This window comes from Parasteatoda tepidariorum, chromosome 1, assembly GCF_982258835.1.
Source record: "Parasteatoda tepidariorum strain Cologne lab strain chromosome 1, Ptep-v5.0, whole genome shotgun sequence".
NCBI classification, from domain to species: Eukaryota; Metazoa; Arthropoda; class Arachnida; order Araneae; family Theridiidae; genus Parasteatoda; species Parasteatoda tepidariorum.
The window spans coordinates 36,868,500-36,882,484 of record NC_141755.1 but is presented as its reverse complement, the minus strand read 5'-3'; the positions used below and the strand labels follow the sequence as shown (position 1 = coordinate 36,882,484).

The following is a 13,985-nucleotide window of genomic DNA, read 5'->3' as shown; positions in this document are numbered from 1 at the left end:
ACTCACTGAATATTTCATTAAATTACTTTAAATTGTTATTTAAATTTCAATTTTTAAAAATTATATAAAGACTATCATATTTTGATTTTTTATTTGTTTAAAATTAAGAGCTAAGTTGTTCAAACATATCCAATTTTATTTATACTTATTCAAACTGTAATATAAATGAGTTTCATACAGCTACGATAAAAACTCATGCGCAAGAAACATTTTGAAATATTTTAACATTTAGTAATTTAACTTGCGGATAAATTATTAAAAAAATTATAACTTTTCAACAAATTAATATTTTTGCTTCAAATTTTGGGAATAACTTTCTAAATTCTTTTTTCACAATCTCTGAAATTTTCATTAAAATTGGTTGATATTTAAAAAAAATCATTTTGAATCTGAAGTGTCCCCTTAAAAGAATTGATACTTAACGGACTTGACTTATTTGAAATAAATTAGAAATAACAGTTGTTTAAGTAAAAAAGTGCCCCGCTTTAACAGCCAATAAGGATCGAGATATTCCACTACGCCACTTACAGTTATACCATTCAAATTCTAGTTTTTGCCATGCAGTTTTGTTTATTGCACGAAAAATCTATTTTATTCAAATAATTTTTATATTTTTACTGGCTCTTATTTTTCAGCAATTATCTTTTGGCTTTAAAAATCGTATAAATAAAATTGCAATTCGACTTTATTGTCAAATTGATAGCAAACCTGATTATTAAACTTCGTTATATATAATAAATTCCCAAACATTTTTATACGAGTGAGACACTATAGTTTTTAACGCTTCAACAGTTAAGTATTGTTTTAATAAATAGGAATTTTTAGATAAAAACAAAATTTAAAGATTTTTCGTTTTACTGAGACACTAGAGCTACGGTTGCGCAGGGGCAGAGCCCTCACACCGACAATAATGCTGGTATAAGAGTGATTCTCACGAAACATGACAAGTCGGATCAAAAAATGTCTTTAAATTTAAAGTCTTCAAAATAATATAAAATGTTTTTTGTATACTTCTTTAGCTACACTTATTAATATCTTATAGATAGCAGTGTAGTTTATTGATATTTGCTCGAGAAAAAGAATAAAATAGAAATTCACCGAATCTTGAATGCCAGGAAAATGACATATTACCTTAGAAGTTTAAAAAACAGTCATTTTAAGTTAATAGTAAGTAACTCAACTTAAGCCTTTATGTTAGATGAACCATAAATTGCTTAAATTAATTATTTTTATCCACTGTATAAAGAAACAAAAAAATTTTTTTTGCTGATATGTACGGAATAAAATTGTGTATAATAATCAATCATTAAATAAATAAATAACTTTGATTACATCCAAGCACATTACAATCATACATAAACTTGGTATTAGGTTAATTTTTACTTTCCCTCTTTACAATATTAGCAGTTAAAAAGAATTTCTGATAACACTTCAATGTCCTGACATTCATAAGCCAGGAAAATGACAGTCAGAATAATGACAAATTTGCCATTTTATAGCATGTAACTTTACTTTAATTTAATATTTTGGCCGAAAACGTTTATATTCTGCAGAAAACAGCAGTATTACTTAAAATAATTCAGATAAATCTATGTAGTTTTTGCTATTAATGATTTCAAGAAGCCAGGAAAATGACAGCATAAAAATCTACTCCTCTTGAAAAAATTTTTGAAATAGATTTTGAGCCAGAAAATTGGTTCTTTATTCATGCAACAAGACATGTTCAGATAGGAGGGTATCTAATCAATCTATTAACATAAGATATTGATTTCTGGCACTATCTATTTTTGCTATAAATCACTAAATAAAAGTAGCCAGGAAAATGACAGATTTTCATGGGACAAACAAATTATTGACAGGAAAAATTATTTTAAGCGAAGTTTTAGTAAACAATACCCTCTGCGTATATTCTAGAAATGCTTACATAGGATAAGACAAAAAAATTAGATTTTGAAAAATGTATGGGAAGTTTTGAAGTTAGTTATTATTGGAAATATTGTTTGAGACATGCCAGGAAAAAGACATTTTGATATTAAATTAATTTTTTTAAGTATACAAAACAGTCAATACTAGTGCAAAGTCATTTTAAAATGCTAACAGCAATGCTATTTATTAATTCTTTTTTAAAAAAAGTTCTTTTAGTTTTACAGTATTAGATCTTGGAGCAAGGGACAGTGAATTGTCATGTTTCGTGAGAATCACCCATACTTATTTTATACAGTTTTTTTGTTGTCAGATTACATACACAGAGTATTTTTTGTCATTAATATTACATGTAATATTACAGAGTATTTTTTGTCAAAATAACATCATTTATTTGCGTAAAAGGTGGGCATCTGATTTAAAATAGCGATATTTTTCTGTAAAATGACTTTATATTGGCACACCAGCTGACACTTTTTCCTGTAAATTTAACAGAATTTTTTTACAGTGTACCTGTAACTAGAGTGCCTAGAGTAAAAGAGTGTGGACAAGGGAGAAACGATTCCTGATTGGTGAAAAGAAAAACTTTACCGCCGGAGGCGAGAGTGGAAAATTCGCCATTGGAATTACACGGAGTGAAAATTATCGGACTCAAAAAATTTATGTTCTGTATTAATAAATGCATGTAATAAGTTCATTACTTACTTTATTCAATAAGAAACTTCACAATTACAGTAAATGTTAAAATTATGGGTGAAAATTTGGATAGTTGTTAGTTATTCGAATTTATCCTTATTATCACTTACTTGCGTGCATATAAAGTTATGTTTATCTCATTGTAAAGAGAACAAGGTGATTAAATAACTAATGGTTAGATAAGAATAAATGTATTTACTTTTAATACACATAATTTCTATCTAAATTACTTATAAATTTTAAGATTTGAGCATCTTTTTATCAAAACTTCAGAAGTGCAGAGTTTGGCGATATTACTTTGACATGTTGGAGCGTTACAATGTTCGCGTTACAATGCGCGTTACAAAGTAGCATTTGTTTACTTTTCGTTACCAACTGTATAAAATGCTAGTTTGTTTTAAATTTCAACTAATTATGGAAATTTTTGTTTACAGTTTGCTGAAATAAACAATACCTTTTCAGGTGAATATGCCATAATTTTTTCCTGAAAAAGTTATAAATAATAATAAATCATATTAATTATTATTTCTGAAATATATGGCATAATCATTATTAATTTTTTTATTTTATTTAAGGCATTTATTAAAAGCTGAAGTCTTTTCATAAGTCTTTTTTTTTCCTCATTGACATTAATTTTTTAACAATTTCAGATGCTAGAAAATGTTTCTTAAAAAATCTGTAATATCATGTGCTTTCCAATCTTAAAGTTTATATTATTGATACTTTAGTATATACTCTTAAAATAGCAGAACCTTCAGAATAACTCCAAATGAGCAAGTGGCGCCAACTTCAGTGTATCATCTGGCAACCCCCTTGGACAAAAATATGACGGCAGCGCATGCGCTCTTGGATATTGTCATCACTCTTTTCAATACAGGCACTCTACCTGTAACATTAATTCACCATACTTCCTTTGTAATCTCTTCTCTTTGTACATTTTAAATGTTGAAAACTTTTCCGAATTCAGTTTCATATTTTTTACTAAAGTGAATGAGAACTATAATTTATAAAACCAGAATGTTCAGTATACCGTTACCATATGAACAGAAAAACTAAAAAATAATTAGATCAAATACCGTATTTTTTTTTTACTGAAATGTTTTTTTTTTCACTATACAACACAAAATTTATTATCCATAATTATTTTTTCGTATTCCTTTACCTCATCACGCAAAATGCAATATGATAAACATTTTTAAGATGGTAACTAACTTTATTAACGATTTATATTGATTGAAAATTTAGTAATAATTGAATTAAAAATTAAGTTTAAATTAAAGTTATAATAACTATTTTTTCAAGATTTCTGTAAAACTCTGTCCAGTCAACGTGTGCACTTAAAATAATGAATACTGATTAAAGTGAATAACTTTAATCAGGAATTAACTTTCCGCACTCTTGCAAAAAAATTTATTTGGCAAAAAACCATTTATCGAAGTTTCTAAGCAATCAAATTCTAAATAAGACTGAACAAAAAAGCAAAAATTGAAGATGGAGTTGTTATGGAAACCGAGCAAAATAATTAAGTTTCATTTTTATCCAAAATAGAAAAGTTTTCTGTGGATATAAATATAAGGGGACATAAAACAACTCCCTGTATATAAACATTTAAGTAATTAAGACCATTTTTTAATTCATTCAATTGATAAAAACTATGTTTTGAAGTTATAGCTCATAAATTAGAAATACAAATTTAAATGCATCATTCTATTTATCTTCTTACAAAAAAGTATTTAAATATTTTATGAGTGCTATACTCATATTTTTTGGTTGGAACAAGTGCATTTCTTTTTAAATCAATAAATATTTGAAGGATTGTTGATAAAAGTGCAGTAATCACACAATAAAGATGTTTTTATATTCTTTAAACTAACGTTCCTATTCATCATAATATTTAATTAAAAGAATCTAAATATTTAGCAACAAAGTAAATAAATGGAGTCTGATAAAAAAATAAGGTCTGGGACTTATAGAATAAAAGGAGAAATAAACATCGTCTATCAAAGGCATCAAAAGAATGCCGCGAATAAAAGAATTCCACATGGAATAGCAATGGAATGAAATAAAAGATAGCTAAGAGTTAAACAGAATGTTAAGAGTTAGCATGAAAAGATACTTAAAAATAAATATATTACTATAAATTATGAATGTTGTAGTTTGTTAAATGTTGCAATGTAAATTCAATTAAACGTAAAATATCGTATTAAATTGTGCAATTATAGAAAATACAATTATTTTGTAATTTCTTTTAAAATGAATAAATCTTTTTTTAATAATACAAAACAAGGTAAATATATTTATGAATAATAAATGCATTTTTCATGATATAGAAAGAAGCATTCGCAATAAAATATTCAAGTGAATGTAAAATTAAACATCGAGTATTGGTTAGATAAAATATAATTAATTGAATTAATTTCTAAATAGCGCGAAATCTGAAACGAAGTGTCTGTAAATGTATTGTCAAAACAATTTACGCACAATTTGATTTTTATTTTGAAATTTTTAACTTATAAAAAAAAATTAGAATGCTTTGTTTGTATGTGATGTATGTATGTCATGCCAAATTCGCGATCGCAACGAACTGTAGGGGGCGTTGTTATATGAGACGAATACCTGCGATTTCTACATGAACAGTCATTCAGTTACTCTGGAGACGTCTTTAATGTAGCGTGAAGCATTGTAACGTTCCTTCTTTATTGTGGCTTATTAAATTTAAAAAAGAAAAATGTTTGATATTCTTTCTTATGCAAAGGAAAACAAAATAGTATCTCTTTATTTTTAAGGAAGGAACATCCAAAACACTTCGGAAAAATATTTCTAAATAAACAGAAAAAAATACGCATCTTCTTATTAGAGTTAAAACCAAATGACTGAGAAATAGTTTTACTAAATTTATTCATATAACATGAAAGACCTTATTTAAACTCTTTACTTATTACTTCAAGCATTAAAATAAGCAAAATGTATACATAAGCCTCATAATTTTATATAATTTAATTTTGTAAAAAAGGTTTTTTTATAACAATTTTTATCAAAAAATTTAAGTTTCAATAAAAATCATTATTTAGAAATTAAAAAATTTAAAGTAAAGAATACTTACGAAACAAAAACAATTCGTAAAATTCCTCACATTAAAAAAAAAATTCATGTTTTTTTTTATTTTTATTCATAATCGGACGTGGAAAACCATTCTTTAGAAAATTATCATCAAATAATCCTGGATATCATCTTTTGGAATTCTTGTTACCTCGTTGTTTGTTTATTTTTGACGCCATTTTTTAGTGCTACGAAAATCCGTGTTTGGGATTTGCCGAAAATAGAACAAGATGCAATTTTTTTTTTCAGGAGCGAAATATTTTACCAAAAAAAAAACGAAAATGTACCAATTCCCATGACATGAAACTTTATCTTGGTAAACGTACGTTTCGGAAATGTTATTTCATTTGGAATCTTATTTATTAGAATTCATGTGGCGATGGCATCAGGTGAAAGAAAATGGAGATTGTTTTGAATCTATGTTAAAATCGATATCGGCCCATTTTCCACCGAAATCCAATTGACTACTTTGATTTTAAATAAAGTGCTTTGAATTCTAAAAGTGATTTGATTTTAAATAAAGTGTTTTATTTTATTATTTGTCGCAAACATTTTAAGTGTAGATTGGCGGCACTTAAAAACCACCAAATCTATAGCTTCGGTGGCGTTAATACATAAGCACCGAATTTTTATTCCATACTTTTCTAAATCATATTACTTCAAACATCAGAATATGCAAGAAGTATACATAAAGACATAATGTTATACCATTTAATTTTTCAAAAAGAGTATTTTGACAACAATTTTTATCAAAATATTATAAACTAAGAAACGTAAAATAAAGAATTCTTAGGATAAAAAAAAAACAATTTTAAAAATTCCTCATATTGAAATGAAAAAAATATTCATATTGTTTCTTTTTTTTATTCTTATAGTTCGTAAACAGACGAAAAAAACCATTCTGTAGGGATCTATCATCAAATAAGGAAAAAATTCCTTACAAGCAAATTTTTTTATTATAAAAATCATAACATTCACCTGCTTTATAAATCCGGAGAATACGAAATGAAATGTTTTCGTTTGAAAATTTTATTTTCAAATAATACATGCATAGATTATTCCTTTATTACTTTTAGATTACATACCACATAGCAAAATTTTATAATTGTATGATCTCGATATGAATTTTAATACGTAACTTGAAAGCAGAATAGCTGAATTCTAGTTGAAATTATTCTTTCAAAACTAAAGAATACTTATCAAGAAAACGATAAAAATTACCTAATAATCAGCACAAATGATACTATTTCAAGTAATTCGGATGATTCTTTATCGTTGTTTGCCGAATTATATACAGTAGTGGCCAAAAGTGTGGACACTTTTTGAAAGTTTCATGTTTTTCAACTTTGTGTGCTTGTAGAATATATTAATTTTCGCTCAAATACAACAGTTTATATATCAAATTGAAGGTAATTTAATGTAAAATTTAATAACAGAAACAGAATTAAAATATCTGTATTACAAAAAAAGTTATCCTTATTTTAGTAGAACAAACAAACATGAATCGTTTTGAATAAAGACGTGTTTTGTAATAAAAGCGTACTAGCCAATCACAAACACTGTTCTTAGGACCAATCAAATGTCTGTAACTATAGTTTAGGTTATTTGGATGGCAAAAGAGTTATTGTTGTGGAAATATTTTGCGGAATGATGCATACTAGTACAATTAAATAGAGTATTGCTGTTTTTTAATTTTAAAGTCCTTTCTTTTAATTAAACTAATTTTAAACAATGTCATCAACAAGAAGTACTAATTGGACATCTACAAAAAGAAGCCGAATTGTCATATTGAGAGAAAATGGCCTCTCATATGCTGAAATTGCAAGACAAGTTAGTGGTTCAGTGACTTGTTCTGGTGTACGAAAGTTCTGTTTACGTTATGAAAAAACGAAATCAGTGGAAAATGAAGCCAAATCAGTCCGATAATAATGCACAAGTGCTACCGCCGATAGAAAAATTAAGCGGCTATGCCTTCAAGATAGAAAAACTTCATCAGATACCATTAGATGTGAAATGAATGCAGCGGGTATTGCAGTAAGTTCAGGAACAATAAGAAGAGGGCTATCAGGATTTGGAGTACAGGCTAGAATTCCAAGGAAAAAACCATATTTAAATCAAAAGCAAAGCGAAAAGCGAGTTGGGTGGGCAAAAGAACACATTAAATGGTCAGAAAATCAATGGAAGCAAGTAATCTGGAGCGATGAGAGTAAAATATCGCTCTTTGGTAGTGATGATAGAAAATACCTGAGACGTAGAGTAGGTAAAGCACTTCATCCTGATTGCATTGAAGCAACTACAAAAAACCCAACAAATGTTATGATTTGGGCATGTATGTCTACAGATGGTGTGGGCCGAATTCAAGTGATTCTTGGCATCCTGAATGCCAAAAAATACATCGAAACTGTCCTGAAACTAAAATTGATACCTTCCATCCGGGATCTCTTCCCCAACAACGGACCCTTTATTTTTCAGCAGGATTCAGCTCCATGTACACAGCAAAAGTATGCAAAGCATGGTTTCAAAATAAAGGTATAGATATATTACCATGGCCAAGAAACAGTCCTGATCTCAATCCAATTGAAAATTTGTGGCGACGTTTGAAAATTCTTGCACGAAAAAAACGTCCATCCAATAAAAGACAACTTATTGAAGCTATAATTGATTCTTGGCACCATGTGATTACGAAAGATGAACTTCAAACACTCGTTCACTCAATGAACAGACGCTGTGAAGCTGTCTTAAAAATTAAGTATTGATTGTGTAAGTATCATTTAAAAAAAATGCAAATCTAAGATAGATTTTACTATTAGTTGCAGAAATTTTTTTGTAATACAGATATTGTAATACTGTATTCATTATTAAATTTTACATTAAATTACCTTCAATTTGATATATAAACTTTTGTATTTAAGTGAAAATTAATATATTCTACAAGCACACAAAGTTGAAAAACATGAAACTTTCAAAAAGTGTCCACACTTTTGGCCACCACTGTAGATACAGAAATATATACTATTCTATAAAGAAGAAGAATATTCTATAACTATTACAGTTCTGAACGTTCTGAATTCTCATTTATTCATTGGAATGAAGAAAGCAATGTTGACTTCACTTTAATTTATAATGAACTGTAGACAGAAAAAATTTATTTTACCGTAATACACACATCTGTAACAGTATGCGATTCCGAAATCGGAAGTTATCAGTTGCAAGTTTATTGATAAAAGAAGCTAAAAATTATTGAGGAATTTTTCTTTAAATGTTTGGCGCGTTCTGTTTCTGAAAGACTTACCAATGTTCTGGAGAGTTTTTCCGAAATCTTCGGCCTTTTTCTTAGGGAAATTTTGCTTATTATTCGCTGCTTAGAAAATGGCGTCTGACTCTGCCAATGATTCAGATGGAACTAAATGAAAACTTCATAAATAAATGCCTAATATTTTCAGGCTGCTGCTAGCGGGCGTACTTAAGCGCTGCGATCGCGAATTGGAGACTTTTTGAACAAAGGTTCAATAATTTTTAAAATACATAAAAATAATTGTTATGACAATTGTTAAGACAATTGATAATACAAACAATAAAACAATTGATATAAAGCAATAAGACAATTGATCTAACATCAGATAATTCTTCTTGATATTATGGAATATATAATTTGAAATTTAAGATTCACTTCAAGCTTAAGGCACTACAGTACCAGGCCAAATTATTCGAAGCACTATAAGATTCTATGTAAAATCTTAATTTTCAGGGGATGCTACACAGCATCCTATTGTTTTTACTCGGCTGAAACCGGTTTAAACTTGTTTATGTTTGTGTATCAGTTGATCAACCTTGTAATGCAATACGTTGAAAATAAATAAAAAGAGGAAGTATATAAAAAATCCCCTGAATAAAAGCCTATTACATGTAGGTTTAAATATAAAAATATTGCATACAAACTCGTGCATAACGTGTAATCAATAAAACACTAGAGTGCATCTAATTATTTGGTCTAATTATTATAATATACTAATATAATGCCTGATATAATAAATATTCTATATTTATACAATATATCGTCTAATTTGAAAAATTGATGCACGAACGCAAACAAGTACAAACCGGTTTGAGTCGCGAAAGAAAAATAAAGTTGTATAGTACCACCTGATAATTAAGATTTTACATAGAATCTTATAGTGCGTCTAATATTTTGGCTTGGGACTGTAAGTTTAAGACTTATTTATTATTTTTTTATATTTCTTGGTGGTAAATAAGATTAAAGACAAGATTAATTAAGACAAAAATATATATTGATGTTAACGCAAACAAAAATTTAAAAAAAAATTCCAATATGATTTTAAATATGACAATGGAAATTAGTGTCAGAGACTCGGAACAACGGAGTAAATTTTAAAGTTTTTTTCGTCTTAATCTAATTTAGCTTCAGGGAGTTATTAGATATCACTTCGTTGAATAACAGTTATGTTTGTTATTTGGCTTGGAAAAGAAGATTAAGAACTTTGTGATTCTGATTATAAAATATAAAATGTTTTCTCATCATGCCTATAAACAGTAAAGAGGATTATGTTGAAGAAAGAAGAGAAACTTTGTTTGCTCTTACAAATATTGAAGCATGATGAACAAGAATATCATGCTAACTTTCAGCAGATACGTGTCAAGCTCACCGATCTTATCACAAAAATTACTTTAGAAACATGGTTACTCGATATTAGGGCACAACTGGAGCATAAAATCATTTTCTTTTTTAATTTAGGTAGCAGAAAATGTGCGTGTTTATATAAGGAAAATGTTGACTGATTTGAGATGTGTTTTGTATGTACCTCAATAACATATTTTTGGTATTGCTTGATTTAATGGTTAAGAAAATTAGTTCAATTAGAAGATTGAAGAATAAATAGTGCAAATAATAATTAATTAAATAGAAAAAGAAGCTACCTAGTAATATAATACCAACAGTAAAAATATTGAAGGTTTCCATAAAGATTTAAGACATAAAACTCACTTCTTTTAAAAATTGAAAATGTTTCAGTGAGGAAGTACTTCAAATCAGATATTGTCATAATGCTTGTCAATTAAAATTACGTTTTAGTGATCTTGAGCAATCGAATCTGTAGATTTTATTCAACTACACTGGTGGACAAAATTAAGAGATGGAAAGCATTTTCGCACATTCATTCGCACATGCAAGATACCCGCACACCACTCCATGTATTTGACAATGGTTCCGTGAATGCTCAGAGGTACAGGCAGGAAGTACTAGAGCGCTATGTGCGTCTTTTCAGAGGCGCTGTTGGCCCTGAGTTCATTTTTATGGACGACAATACGGCACCACATAGGGCTCTCATGGTTGATGAGTATCTGGAAAGCGAGGATATTCAACGAATGGATTGACCAGCCAAATCCCTTGACCTGAATCCTATTGAACATGCTTGGGATGCTCTTGGGACAGATATTGCGATGCGCCAACCTCCCCCCAAGAACCATTCTGGAGTTAAAAATTACTCCGGTGGAAGAATGGGAGGGTCTTCCACAAGACCTCCTTAACTCCCTTATTAACAGCATGCATACTCGTTGTGCATGCTGTCTGTCTGTCAGAGGTAACCATACACCATACTAGAGGCAACACACACTGTACAAGCCTCACTTTTATTGTCATCTTTTATCCTTAAGTTCAGACTACATTGGATTTATTGGCAATAGGTCTTGCTAGTGAATGGCACTTTCATTTTTGTTTTGCATACTTTATTATCATGGAATAAGCTATATCCATACCAAATCTCATTCATTTATATTCATTATTTTTTGAGAAATTTTGTAAAATGTTTTCTCTCTCTTAATTTTGTCCACCAGTGCATTTATATTTTTTCTTATCATTACAAATTAAAAACTTTTACTTTATGAATTTTCTAATCTTACAATGCAATAATTTTTTGAACTGTATTCATTTAAACATTTTTAGACTTATTCTTAGCTCCTGTTTTTCATTTGTTTCTGTATTGTATTAAATTATGGCATGAAAAAACTTAACTTTGCTATTATCAGAAAACGTAGAAGTAAAAAATATGCCATCTTTGCTCCTGTGTAAATACGGAAGTAAGACATAACGAAGCTTTTTTTTAATCCGATTTTAGTTTTGAGTCACATATGGGAATCACTAAGCGTACAAACTTCACCGAATCTTAAAAGCACAATGAAAGAAAGGAAGAGTGTATTTTTGTATTTTTTGATATTTGCAAGATATTTTCCTTTTTTTCCCATTTAATTTGCCTCACTGCGCTACTTCTTAAAAAACTTAACTAATGTATTGATATCTTAGCAACATTTACCCAATTTACCTGTTTTTGGGACTCTGCAATTCTTTTAATTTTAATATTTTATAACTCCATCTTTATAAAAGTTTCGAAAAAATCCAAACTGCAATGAATTTTTAAAGATAAATAATAACATAAAACAATTTCTTGCACAGAAATCTTTGTAAATGCAATAAAAAATTACGCTTAAGTCAATAATAGTATTATTTTTGACCAACTTTCCATTACTAGCTGTTACGTATTTCCCTTTAAGATCTTGCCAAGTCAATCTGCTTGCTCCACTATTTGGAGGTGCTAAACACGTAATAAAAAAATTATCACCCATAAGAAAAACATGAAAGTGGCCAGTTGGTTCTAATTTTAAGCTTTTGTGGTTGTTTCTATGAGAAAGGAAGATAATTATAATTTATGATGACTTTATTACTTGAGCTTGAGTCATGTTAATTTACAATGAAAAAATACTGAAGCAAAATATATTTCTAAAAACCTACTTTATTTCTGGAGTAAAAAAAAAAACAAAAAAAATGTATTAACAAGGCATAGATAAAAAATAATTTTCTTTGTTTTTTATAACCGTCGTTGAAAAGCCGATCCAATGTTTGGATTTTACGACTGCTAATGTTCAACTCTGTAGCCTTGTAGTTTTGAACCTAATCCAGAGAATGAAAGAACTCCTTCATCTAGTATAGGGAGAAATTTGCCTTTCTGGGATGACTTTTCGATGGAACTAACCCGCATTTGCGTTACATGGAGAGGAAGACCACTAGCACCTCTTACGGTTAACTTGACGACAACGGGACTCTAATCCATGATCCGTCTACCACTGAGGATATTTTACGTCAGCACTGTGATCGGTGCAAGCTGGATCTGGATTCGTATTGATCAGTCATCGCCGTGATTCGAACCCGGTTCACCTCCTAGGAAGGTGAACGCTCTATCCACTGAGTCATCACTGCTCAGATTGATTTTACCTGAAAAGAAAGCTTTGGGGAGTTTAAGAGAAAAATCTTGCTCTGCATATTCGGCGAACATGTCGAATATGAATATATATATATATATATATATATATAATAAATAAATAAATACAAGAAAACACTAAGAAAGTTAAGAAAAACAATAAGTAACATTTATTGCGCTTAAGCTGCAAGTAAACAGCACTCATTAGATAAGTTCAAAATGAAGAATAAAACAAAGAAAAATTATAGACATATGAAAAAAAGGGGGTGGGAAATAATAAGTAAAAAAAAACAACAAACATTTTATTTAAAAAAAAAAAAAAGTGAAATGTTAATTAAAAAACCGGAAAAAAAGCCGGAAAAAAAAGATATAATCTTTTCTTCAGCCCACACGATTATATCAGCAAAACAGAGTGCTTTCTGATATTGTATCAATAAAGCCAAAGCAAAATATATTAATACAATAGTGTGAGGAGCACTCAAAAAAATTTTTTTATAAAATAACTACATAAAAATAGATCATAAAAAGTAAATATAACATGTAAAAACAGATAATAAAATAAAATAAAAAGAAAAAATAAAATAAAAAGAAAAAACATTAAAAAGGGGGGACTATAAAGCGAGTAGCAAAATCATAACAACTTACATGGACAGTTATTTTTCAAGAATGATTTAAAAATGTTTTCGCAGAAAGATTGCCAGATTACAAAATATGAAAACAAAAGATGAAAACAAAAGCGCAAATTGAGTGTAACAAAAGGGTTCTAAAGTGTCGTTCTTACTGCACTGCTGAAGTGATTTGTTATTCTGAGTTTTGATTTGTTAGTTACCAAGGATGGGCCCGAAATGGATGTGCACAAGGTAATATTATACTGGATAATTTTAAAAATTGATCATAAATAGTTTTAGAAGATAGATGTTTATTTAAGAAAAAATATAAAATAGAAAAGAGAAACATAAATTGCCTGCTTTGCAAATAATTTTAGCCGCGGATTTGCAC

The 13,985-nt window shown here is 28.7% G+C and overlaps 1 long non-coding RNA gene across 1 annotated transcript in view; it reads right to left on the bottom strand.

Moving 5' to 3' along the window:
* Positions 1-13,985, bottom strand: part of LOC107439926 (uncharacterized) — a 49,019-nt gene that overhangs the window by 16,695 nt on the left and 18,339 nt on the right. The window lies entirely within an intron of this gene.